This window comes from Camarhynchus parvulus, chromosome 1, assembly GCF_901933205.1.
Source record: "Camarhynchus parvulus chromosome 1, STF_HiC, whole genome shotgun sequence".
NCBI lineage: Eukaryota > Metazoa > Chordata > Aves > Passeriformes > Thraupidae > Camarhynchus > Camarhynchus parvulus.
The window spans coordinates 33,314,165-33,326,597 of NC_044571.1; positions in this window are offsets into that span (position 1 = coordinate 33,314,165).

Here is a 12,433-nt window from a genome sequence, read left to right on the forward strand (position 1 = left end):
GGAGATAACAGTTTTCCTTCTCGCAGCCTGTGTTGTCTGCAGTATGGACATGTGGGAGAGAGCTCTCCTTTGCTTTTTAGTTAGTTTTATTTTTAGATAGCTGAGGCAGAGAAGATCTCGGGTCTGTGGTTTTTCTTTTTCTTGGAACTGTTCAAACCTGCTCTGGACTGAAAACCCAGAAAAGCACCAGGAGCTCACACCTGTGGCCCACCAGGGCTGGCCCACAGCATTTTCCAGCACAGGAGGGACTGATAAGAGACTAAGTGAGCCAAGCTACACCCCATGGAAAGGACACTCTGAATTTGCCATATCTTCAGAACAGCAATATGTTCCATTGTTCAATATTACTCATTTTTTATGCTTGAATATTTTGTGTGAATATTTTGCTTGTTAAAGAAAAAGGTTTTTTCCACTTTTCTCCAAGGAAATCTTTCCCCAAACCAGTAGGGGAAGGGGCCACTTGAATCTGCGTTCCAGAGGGATCCCTTTTGGAGTTTCATCCCAAATTTTCCCCAAACCAGGGCATCATCTTTCACTAGTCTTGTAACTGCAGCTGTTCCTGCAACAGCCTTTAAGAGTTAATCAAAAAAGAACAGCCATTGGTAATTGCAAAATTCACATTGAACATTATCCTAGTAGCCTCAGCCTAAAATTTTATGCTAGATTTAGCACATGGCCTGCATTAGTCCCAGCCCAGCTGCTGCTCTGGGCACCTCTTGTGCACAGTTCCTGCTCCTTCACTCTACAGTTGTACTGCAGCACATTTTCAGCAGCCTCAGATATTGCTCCTGCTTCATCACAGTAAAGATTGAGCCAAGACATTTAATTATTGATTTATATGTAAGATACCACTATGAGCAAGAAAACAAATGATTCAGTGCCTCCGCCAGCATCAGTCTTACTAAAATTGCAGCATGAGTTATTTTTTTACCTCCATCCTCTCAGAGATAACCAGGTTCTTTTCTAGTCCAAAAAGAAGATAATTCCTCTAGTTGGAAAAATTCAACTTCAGTCTGTACTAGAAATTTGAGGAGAAAAAGGGAAAAAAAAGGAATTATGCAAATGGGAAAAGCATTTTTTCCTTCAAATAGGTCTCATTTCCATGTCATTTACTCATATAATAATTTTACACGAACTGGATTTTGGGATGGAAAGACTACTTGTGAGGAACAGGGAAAGAATGCTTGTCTGTGTTAATAGCAATTATCCTCAAATTTTATTTTTCCACAGGAGGAAGAGGCTATTAGAGACATGTAATTACGTATGAGAAAGAAGCAGCAAGGGCTGTACCTGGCTGCCCTTCTGGGCACCCTTGTTCTCCCACATTGTGCTACCAGGGACTCACCTGCCTGTGCTGGTTTTATCTTCTGCTATAGATAGACCCAGCCTCTCAAAGGCACATCCGTTCTCCTCAGCACCATCCACTCATTTACTAAAAGCAAACCTCCTGCAAATCCTGCTCCTCAAAGGCAAGAAGTGCTCCAGAAGAGAATTCAGCTTCAACATTTATGGACAGCTATTGTATTTGCAGGGAATGCCCTGGCAAAGGTAGGGCATCTGACTCGATGTTTTCAGAAGGCTAATTTATTACTTTATAATACTATAATATATTCAAGAATACTATACTATACTGTACTAAAGAATACAGAAAGGATACAGACAGAAAGCTAAAAAGATGATAATGAAAACTCGTGCTTCTTTCCAGAGTCTTGACACAGCTTGACCCTGATTGGCCAAGGAGTGAAAACAACTCACACCAGAATCCAATGAAACAATCACCTTTGGGTAAACAATCTCCAAACACATTCCACACAGAAGAAGCAAATGGGATAAGAATTGTTTTCCTTTTTCTCTGAGGCTTCTCATCTTCCCAGGAGGAAAATGCTGGGCGAAGGGATTTTTTCAGAGAATGTGAATGCCATAGACAGCAAAGGGTCCTTGAGCAGCAAGGGGATAATTAACTGTCATCTAATCCTGCCTGTCTTCAGCCTCCAAGCTCCTTCCTGCTAGCCTGTGCTTTGGGCTTCAGGGAAGGGCCTGAAGGAAACCTGAGCAAATGGAAATTCCCAGCTGACACTTCCTTTCTTTAGATCTTTTCCCCTTAGTCTTTAGGAGTAACAGGCTACACATATATTTGCATGTAGGTTAATACTGTAAGGAATCATCTATATTTGAGTCTGTCTCAGTATTTGATGCATCACTTTTTTAAGCTTTAGCCTTGTTAACCACACAGGTCTTCTGTTAAGTTTCTGTTAAGGCAGAAATATCATAAAAGTGATATTGCTTATAGTTACATCCTCAGTACAGGAAACTGTATCAAAAAATAAGATCCTCTACTTTTAAGTCAGTCTCCCTTGGGTTGAGACTGAGAAGTTTGAGCTGAAGTGCATCATTCAAAGTTACAAGAAAGTGAAACAATTGTATGAAAGATTGCATAGCTCATTATTTTTCAGCACAGACTAGACCATAAACGTTTTGCACATTAGCAAGCACTTACACATGGTACCAAAAATTACCAGGTAAGAGCAACAACTTACCCAGCCTATCCTTTGAAACAGAGCAAAAGCCCCAGAGGCATCAAGCACTGTGAAGCCCTGAAGCTCTTTCAGTAGAGGAGCAAGTAAATCCTTTGTTCTTCTCCAGATGTTTCTCTTCTCACGGATACATCTAAGGCTTTATCCCACCTGAACATCACTGATGTTTTCAACACTATAATTTCACCAGTTACAATTCCAGTGGCTGAGCATTCCTGAAATAAACATGCCAAATGGCTTCTGTGTGAATCTTGTGTGATCACCTAGCCTCAGATCTGCCAGGTGAACCATGTTAAAAAGACTTGAAAAGGTGTCCTTTGAGCTGTGGGGTCTCTCCCATATCCCTGAAGTCTAAAAGTACCTCACAGTCAGGATTTTTCTCAAGCAAATGCAAGAGAAAAGTGTATGGGAAGTCACTCCCATGACCTCTGAAGCATGGTGATGGGACTACCTTCTGTGGACACAGACTCCCCATTTCAAGCAGAGTTTCTTGTCCCTCTCCATACTCCCTTCAGCCTCGACTCCCTTTCTGCCCACTTTGCCTGCCAGTTTGTTCTGCTGGAATAGAACAGGAGCCAGTCCCTTCTGCCTTGCTGCCACAAGGACCAGTGTGATCAAAACCCAGCAGCTGGGGAAGAGGTAAGCAGGCAGCTTTTCTCCCTGCTGCCCACTGGCATGACTTTCTCTTAGGTATATAACATGCAACATTCCCATGTTGAAGCACAGGCCAGTTAAAAATAATTCCACTATGGGGACACTGCTTCATACTCATAGTGGCATTCTCCATTTTCATCATCACATAGCACAAGATTAAAATATATCAAGACCTGTACAATGATCAAAAATGTTTCAAAAAAGCCCTCCCTTGCCATAAAGGATGGGAGGAAACCTCCACACTGGTGTAATCAGTCTATACAGGTACAGCACACCATGTGGTACGGGTGCAGCTGCTGTAAGTTATTCTGAAATGGCTTAAAATGAGATTTGCCAGGGTTTGGGGCCAGTTCTTGCCTTTGTTCTGAATGATTAAGTGAATTATCTCTCTGAAAGGAACATAAAGTATAACTTTCATGTATGCATTCAAGAACCGATTTTTTGCCTATTTCACAAGAGCTGCCTGTGTATTTGAGCTTTCCAGGATCTTGCCCCTGAGTGAGCCATAATTTATAAAAATTCAGATTCATGCTGGGCAAGAAAGGGAAGAGGACCCTGGGAACCAAGGGCTGCAAGTCTGAGAGCTGAAAGTATTTGGCTGATGGTTTGCAGCAGATGGCTCACCTTAAACATTACATTTCCTTCCCTAAGTGTATAGAAAATTATTTAAGGCATTACAACAGGGTTTTTAATATAGCACTGATGCTTTCCTATTTTAGAACCATCTTTCCCTCCAAAGTGTTGGCCTACTGCCCAAGAATTCAGCATAGGGCTGCTCTTCAGTGCAAGTTTAGGATTTACCAACCCATCCACCTATTTCCCTTGTGGCAGAGCTCCACATTGTGGGAGGAACGTGCACAGGAGCAACAAAAACAAGGGATGCTGAGAAGAGAAAGCATTATCCAGAATTTACTCTGCTATTTCAGTAATCAGTTTTTCACAGTAATGATATCAGGCAAAAACTCTAATCTTTTTTTTTTCAAAGAGACTTATGATGACAACATTGTTTTATCCTAGTCTTCCCAAGCATGTTAGATGCAGCACAGAAATGGGGAAGTAGAGAGCCATTCAAGTCCAATCAACTACTTAAATACAGACCCAGCTAAACTAATGGTAAATTTAGATGTCTTGGAACCATAGGCACAGATCAGCATCCAGAAACAGCTAAATCTGAAGCTAGAAAATATGTTCATCTTGGTGAAGCAATGATTTGCTTTAAAAGTGCATGTGTTAGAATTTTCTATGCTATCATTTCATACCTGTTTAGTTTCTCAATGGATTTTAGACTTTAAAATGGAAACTGCATGTTTGCCTGTATTATTTTTAAGAAAAGTTAGTAAAGGAGGTACTGCCTATTAGTAACCTAAAATGCAGGATATGAGAATCAGAATGCAATGACCTTTAAAAATGAAGTTGCTCAGTACCATAAAATTTTGTTTGTGTGCCATGACTGGGTGACATTTTGTTGTGCCAATTTTCTACTTGGCAAAAACTTCAATTAAAAAAATAATTCTTCCAGCCTGTTAGTGACAGTGATCAGCCTATTCTCTGTAACAATTTCTTCTCATGAGGCCAAATTCTGCTCTATCAGGGGAGGCAAGCCAGGAGCTGAGGGTGACCACAGGGCAGGCAGTGCCTTCTCCAGCAGGGCACAGTCCCTGAGCAGGGCTAGCAGGGCACAGTGGTGACTGGCAAAGGCAGGGTGACAAATCAGATCTCAGTCTTGGAGATACAAACAGTTCAGGCATGTCAGGGAGCTGGCTGGGAGCACACACTGCTGTGAAATAGCTCACAGGCCCTGGGAGCAGTACAGGACAGTCCAGCCACCCCACAGGTGCTGAAGAAAATGACAGTCCTGTCCATCTGCACCCCTAAGCCATGTGACATCTTTCAACTTCTCCAAGAAGGGAAGATCTCTGCCTCATAGTAGTCTTCTTCCTGACTCCGTCCTTCTTGTACAGGTTCAGTTCTTCATAGGTTTATGATATAGCAATATTGCTATATCAGCAAACACTTTCACTGAAGAGTTAAATTAGAATTTCATGGAAAGGCTACATTTGGGCATTTCTTGTCTGCAGCACCATTTTAAGATAATTTATGCTTAACCCACATGGGCCATCTGAACCGTCCAGACTTTCAAACAGATTATAAAAATACACAGGCTACTGTTAAGTTGCTGATTCACTTTGTAAGTATTTCTTAAACTAAAGAAAAATAGTTTGACAGCAAGGACACTGTTCATTTAATTCTAGCATATCAGTATGGGGTCAATGACAATGACTTCTGTTGCATAAAAGTTCAATAATCTATATTGATCTCCCATTTCCTCTACATTTCACTGTAGGAAGCCTATTGCAGCAATATTTAAGTGTCTGACTAGAAAGGAGGTAGAAAACACAAGGTTTCACCCTTTCAAAAACATTAGTCATTGGAACACGCGTAAGCAACCAAAAATACTTAGAGTAGAATAGAAGAGTTTGAAGTTTGAAAACAAATCCTAGGAAAAAAATTATCCACTAAAAAAACAGCAGAGAGGGAGCTCTGAAAGCTCATACAAGAAGAGGGACTGTGTCAAAATTTGAATAAGAAGCGAAGACCAGCAGCCAAAATTACAGTTTTTCTGGCTGTTACATTTTGCATAAATGATGCAGATTGTAGTTCTTGTCATGTGGGACAGGAGACAGACCTAAGGCTCCCTCTGTTGGAGGGAGCACCGCCGAGCACCACCCCAAAGGACAGAGGGAGCTTAACAACAGCACTGCACTGCAATATTTACACCCTAGGCAAGTCTGACAGGCTGGACAATTGCCAGAGAAGGTGGGGAGATGACACTTGTAATTTCTTCAGAGTGGACATCTGTTCTCCCAGGTTCTCTAGCTTTTACCCTGGGAGCCAGACAGGTACTAGCACACCTTGGCCCCTATAGAGGAATTTCCTGTGACAAAGGAGAACCCCTGTCACATATGCACACAGTGGCATTTGGGCAGTCAAATGTTGTCATGCTATTTTGGAATGCAGAGAAATGCTGCTTTTTCCTCTGCAGTGTGGAAGAAGAGACACTGAGCCAGCAGTCCTCAGATTGCTTTTCTACATCCCCCTCACCATAAGTGTGTTCTGCATTTTGGATGCTCCTCCCACGTAAGAGCTGCTTTTGGTTTGGGTGGATGCAGGGTGGGTGCTGGCTGGAGTGTAGCAGGGAAGGTGGCAAGCAGAGGGCAGAGGGAGAAGGGGACAAAGTAGCCCCTGCCAGCCAGGCTGAGAAAGGACTCAGGAGAAGGCTGTACCTGCTGCAAGCCACACCAGCACCCCTGAGCAGGATAAGGAGACAGTAGTAGAAGAAGGCTTTTCCCTGCAGCTCTCAAAATCCACAGATTGCCTCAGCCACACTTTTTGGTGAAGCCTGCCTCTCACCCAAAGGGAGCCTTTTAAGCACTTTGCTCCCTATGTAATTTTCTTGCTTTCCTACCTCCCCTTTCAGCAGCTCCCCAGGGACAGGCCATCTTCCCTCATCAGAAGATGTATTCCCCAGATCCCTAATGAAGCATCCATTATCAGTTTTAGAATAGCTCTGCTAAAATGCCATGTCCTCTCCAAAGATCATAAACAGTAGCCCACAGCCCAGCATCCAATTAATGAATTAAGATGTCTAGCTTTACTGAAGAAAATTGTTGTCAGGAAATGAAAAAACCAGGCAGGATAAGAAAAGCACACATAAACCAAAACAAAACACACACCAAAAAAAAAAGAAGTGAAAGTGTTGACTCATATTCATTATTAACTCAAGGCCTCAAGAGAACAGTGCTGATGTGAAAGTTAGAAACTGAGGAAAAAACCTCAGAAGGCAGGTAGAAGACAACAGCTCATCAAGACAGAGGACTATCCTGCTCCAAGGAGCAACAGAGACTGATGTTTTCCCACATGACTGACCAAGAAGAACATGTTGCCCTGGGGTGCTGAGGCTTGCATGCCAGACATGTTAGGCCATTTATCCCCACGGGTTAGACCTCGCTCCCTTCTGTCACATCCACCAAGGAATAATTGCTGGGTATGCAGAAACCTGTATGCTCCTGCTTGCAGTCCTCTGTGCATGGAAAAAGATGCCCAAACTTTACTGAACCGGTAGAAAAGAAGGCTCACAGTCCAGATGCTCAGGTGGCACTTGAGGTGCCACTTTCTCCTCACCACACCACTGTTGGTAGGTCCACTTGCCCAAACTTAAATACTGAGAAGAGCTCAGCTCTGAATCTCAGAGCCTCACTGTAATGCATTCATTTCACAGTTCAGATCAGCAAGTGTTCACATGTATATGCTTTAAGCACTACTGCAAATAGCAGGCTGTTTGTTTTCTTACTTGCTAGGAAAAAAACCCATTTCTATCCAATTTTTCTCAGCACCTCAGCATGGGGATCATTTCCTTGAGCCACTGTGTGGTGGTAGCCCACCTTGCAGGCAAGCTATGGCTTTGATTCTGCTATTATTGTTCTTTCCATTTAGATCAGTTGAGAGTTTTTTTCTTTTTGAGGAAATTCTAACAGCCATGGCTGAAAGCCTCCCTGCTCTAACGTGGCAGATGTTTCAGCACCTGTCATTGTCCCTGGGTATGACAAAAGTTGTTAAAAGGAATGGCAGGAGGGGGAGGGGGGCAAAACAAGCAAAACAAACAGACAAACAATGATTTATTTAAGGTCCCAAAGAGGGAAGTCTCCCATATATCAATTTTGGGGGTTGGCAAAACTGAAGTCAGCCAAACAGAGTCCAAAAGAAACATTAAGGTAGAGAATTATTCTGTTCCAGCTACTGTCTAAATCTCAGACAGGAGGGAGCTTCAGGCACTCCTGCTGTTCTATTGCTGAAGTAGCAATTATCTTATCTCCCTTTCACAGTGCTATTATGCAGGCAGTCTCATTTGAAGGAAAGATGTCCTGAAAGAAAAGATTTAAAAATACTCTTTTGTTCACAGGTTCCTTTTAGAAAGTGTTGTTTTGTTCTGTTTCCTTTTTCAAGTGACATTTATTTGACAAAGGAACCTCATAATTTCATTGAATTTAAGATTAGATCATTAAACCTGAGACATTATTGTTTGTTATGGTCATCCATGACTGTCCACCACAACATCTCATTTCAGCAGTGGTCATCATTAAAATCATAATTAAAGTACTCTTAATCAGTAAAACTAGAGACAGTATGATGCACATCAAAGAGCACTTTATCTCTCTGCAGTCTATACATAGGAACACTTGCCCTGAAGGTTCCTGCAGTATTTGCTCGATATCTCACATAGCCAGTAAACATTTCCCAGCACTTCAAAGTTAGTGACAGCTAAGCACAAGGATTCCTCTTCTCCAGGTTCATTCTGTCAATTTAGCACCTAATACCTTTTGTGCAAAAGGCAGCTGCTGCCAGGGTACCAATAATCACAATCTCCCTATAGCCTGGATAAATACAACACTGTGACAACTATCAGTAGAACTGTGAGAGGGACCAAACCCTTTGCAGTAAGTATTTGAGGAAAAAAACATTATCAAATGAATCCATAAGACAGATGTATGTCAAAGAGAGCCTTAAATATGTAAGTCCAATAGCTGAAATAAGAAGAAACTCAGTAATTCAGTTGTCCTATGTCCCTTGTTCCTCATCTGCTAAAGACAAGAAACATGACTTCCAATTTCACCCAAGTAGTCAGCTTTCCTGTCAGCTGCTTTGCATGAAGTCAGACCAAACTCAACCCAAACATTTTAGTCATCATTAAAACCCCAATTATGTTACGTTCTATGATGTACAACAAGGCATTATTATTGACCTCTCACATAACAGGTCCTTTAACTACTACAAAAAATGACTTTTCAGCATGGACACTGACAGGATTTAGAGAAGTTAAATAAATTTCCGTAGAAGATGACAATACCATTCTGACCTTGACTGAGATCTTGATGCTACATTTAATACAAATGAATACAGCTTTGTCTTATTAAAAGGTGCAGATCAGCATGTGCAATGATTGTGGCACAACACTGAACATCTGCTGAGCACAGTGAGATTAACCTCATGCCAAATGGTTTTCTTCCAGCACAGGTCAATAACTACAACAGCTGGCTTTAATTGCAACTCTTTAACCAGATGTTTTATATATTAAACTCTATTTTAAATATATATTAAATACTGCCCTGATTTCTGCTGGGATAGAATTAATCATCTTTCAAGAAGTTGGTAAAGTATTTTGAATTTAGCATGAGATTAATGTTGATAACACACCAGTTCTTTTAGTTCTTGCTAAGTAATGTTGATTCTAAGTCAAGGAATTTTCAGCTTCTCATGCACTGACAGTAAGAAGGCTGGAGGGGCACAAGAAGTTGTGTGGGGATACAGCTGGGACAGCTGCTCTAAACTGGCCCAAGGGATATCCCGTACCACAGGGCAACATTCTCAGCTTATAAACTGCTGGAGAGAGCTGGCCCAGGGCCCTCCTCAGGATATGACTGGGCATTGGTCAGTGAGGGGTGAGCAATTGAACACCTCTTCTAGACATTATCATCATCACCATCATCATCATCCTCAATTTTCTTCCTTTTCTGTCCCATTAAACTGTTCTTATCTCAACCCATGAGTTTTCTCACTTTTACTCTTCTGATTCTCTTTCCACCCTGGCGATGTGGCTCTTTGTTGCTGAATGGGATTAAACCACAACAAATATTAATTACTGCAGTAGCTGTGTCTGCAGCTGCCCTGATCATAGAAAGCCTCTTTCCATCATGCACTGTCTGGTAGACTCTCCCTAGAAACAGTTTGCATCAGTCTATCATGATTTCTTCAGCTAGAACTCTGTTTAGGCCATTAGTTGGCCCACAGCAGACAGACTGCTTCTTTGTGCTCTCAGAGGCAATGATGAGTGAGGTTGCAGATGTAGCTTTGCTGCTGGGAAGGTAGATATTAAGTAAATAGTACATATTGCTATGGTGGCATACCATATAAGCACCTAGAACTAAATAACTGGGTCCCAGAAGCACAATGGCTTCACAGATTGCAAACGCATTGTCAGTTGAAAGTGAACCTTCAAGAGGAAAGTAGTTAAATAGGGGCCATTTTCATGGTATCCTATTGTTTGGTTTGAAGGAGAAAAATCCAGTTCAGATACATTGCAATGCATTTTCAGTTTTCCAACAATATTGAACAGTGAAACCCCATTCAAAAGCACCCACATAAAAATAAATTTTATCATGACATTCCAGCTTCAGAGTAGAATATGTGCTCAAGGGTACAAAGACTGATCTCTGAACAGCCAGCTGGTTGCAATATTCCTTGAGGTCTTTGCTAGGAAAGATGTTTTGCTGAAGAACAATGTAGTAGAAAATCCATACATACATTGCTGGAACTACAGCAAGTCTGATGAGCGAGTTTACTTGATTAATAGGAGTGCCTCCCATGTTCCTCACTTGAGAAAATTTTAAATCTTCAAAACTCCAAGGCATACCCTAAAATCTAGTCTTCATTCATGGAATTCAGCAGCTGGCCTGCTTAACAGGAAGAGACTTCCTGTAACCACAGGTAGTTCAGATAATTCAATGATTACTATGCTTTATTTAGGTATGCAGCTTATGAAGCAAAAAAGATCACCATGTCAAAGCTCAAGATAACATACAGACAACATCTATAAGTCTGAATCACAAGCCAGAACTCTCTTTATCTCAAACAGAAGATTAGTATGTCTATTTAACACACAAGGTATGGGAAACACGGGCAAATTGTTCACATGAGAGATTGTAATAGAGCCAGGGGAGGGCGGACTTTAGGATGATTGTGATGAACATGATTTGGAAGCCCTGTTCTAAAGGTTCATACTAAAATTCTGTGCTGGGCTTTTACCACACTCTTTAATACAGGAGGAAATAGACCTGGATCTACATACACTATACTCATCACATGAAGATTTTGTAATCATCTTTTGGAAATCAGCATAGAAAAGGATGTCCTGGTCAGAGTTTGCAATTAATGTAGGTGAACTATAACATCTGCTACAGGATTGACTGGGAAATCTCTGCTTTCTTTTGTGTTCCCTAGTCATTCTGCAGAGCAAATATGAGCAGACATGATGTTAATTAGTGTGGATTCTCTGCAGCATGGTCATGCACACTTATCAGAACTAGCTATCTCACTTCTGCCTGCTGCATGAAGGACAGATTCTCACTGAAGAGATCTGTTTTCCTTGCAGAAAAGCTGAAATGGTATGGTCTGTTTGCAGTAGTCTTGCTGTACTTCCTGTGTCAATAACTTAAAATCAGTCTTGCACCACCTCTTCAGGATGCTGAAGTTCTCCAAACCTGCAGAACTATCTGTGGCCACTGTCATTTAGCAGAGAAGTTGTCTTCCATGGGCAAAAGTGGCAGTAAGCCTTCATTGCTCATTCAGACCAGACTTGCACATCACTGACAAGCTTCCTTGCACCAGCCTTGGACCTTTTGAAAAATGAAATCACCCCTCACTTTTCTGCTTAAGACTGCACTGAGTTGCTATGATTTGCAGCCTGGTCTGTCCTTGAAGAGAGCCAAGGACTACCCTTCCTCTTGTAACCCTTAGGACAGAGACACCACAGAAGCTTATGTGAGCTCAGTATTGCAGACAGAAGGCAACATTTCATTGTAGTCCTAGACCGTCAAATTCAGACATCAAGGCTGAGCCTAATTTTTAGTTCCAGCTGCAGAGAAGCCAGTCTTGTGGCCATTGTCAACAGTGCCGTAGAACTCAGCACCACAATTTCACTTCACAAAGAACACTCTGGACTTTAAAAGCCCAAATCTGGGCCCAAAGACTCAATGAAGTCCTTGTTAATGAAATAGAGAGCCAAAAAGCTGACAGGACCCATCTTTGCTGAGCAATACCTTTCAGCAGGCTTCCATACATCCTCCCTTCCATACATAAGGATGCCTATAGCAATTTAAGGGCTGGACTGCAACAAGGTTCAAGTCCCTTCCCTTCCTTTCTAAAGCAGGAACACCTGTACCAATGATGTCCCACTTATACCAAAGCCAATTTTTATACTCCTAGCAACTTATCAAGGCTGCCTAGAAAGGATTTTTAGGGTTTTTTCTCTGGCCTAGGTTCAGTGGATCATTACACAAGTCTTCATATAACTGCCTTACTTTGGTCTTTGGTTCTCAAGAGCTAGAAAAGTAGGATTGCTGCTGTCTTCTTGCTGTTTAGTTTGCAATCTCAGTTCTCACTGCTTCAGTTGCTGGCATGGTGGATCTTTA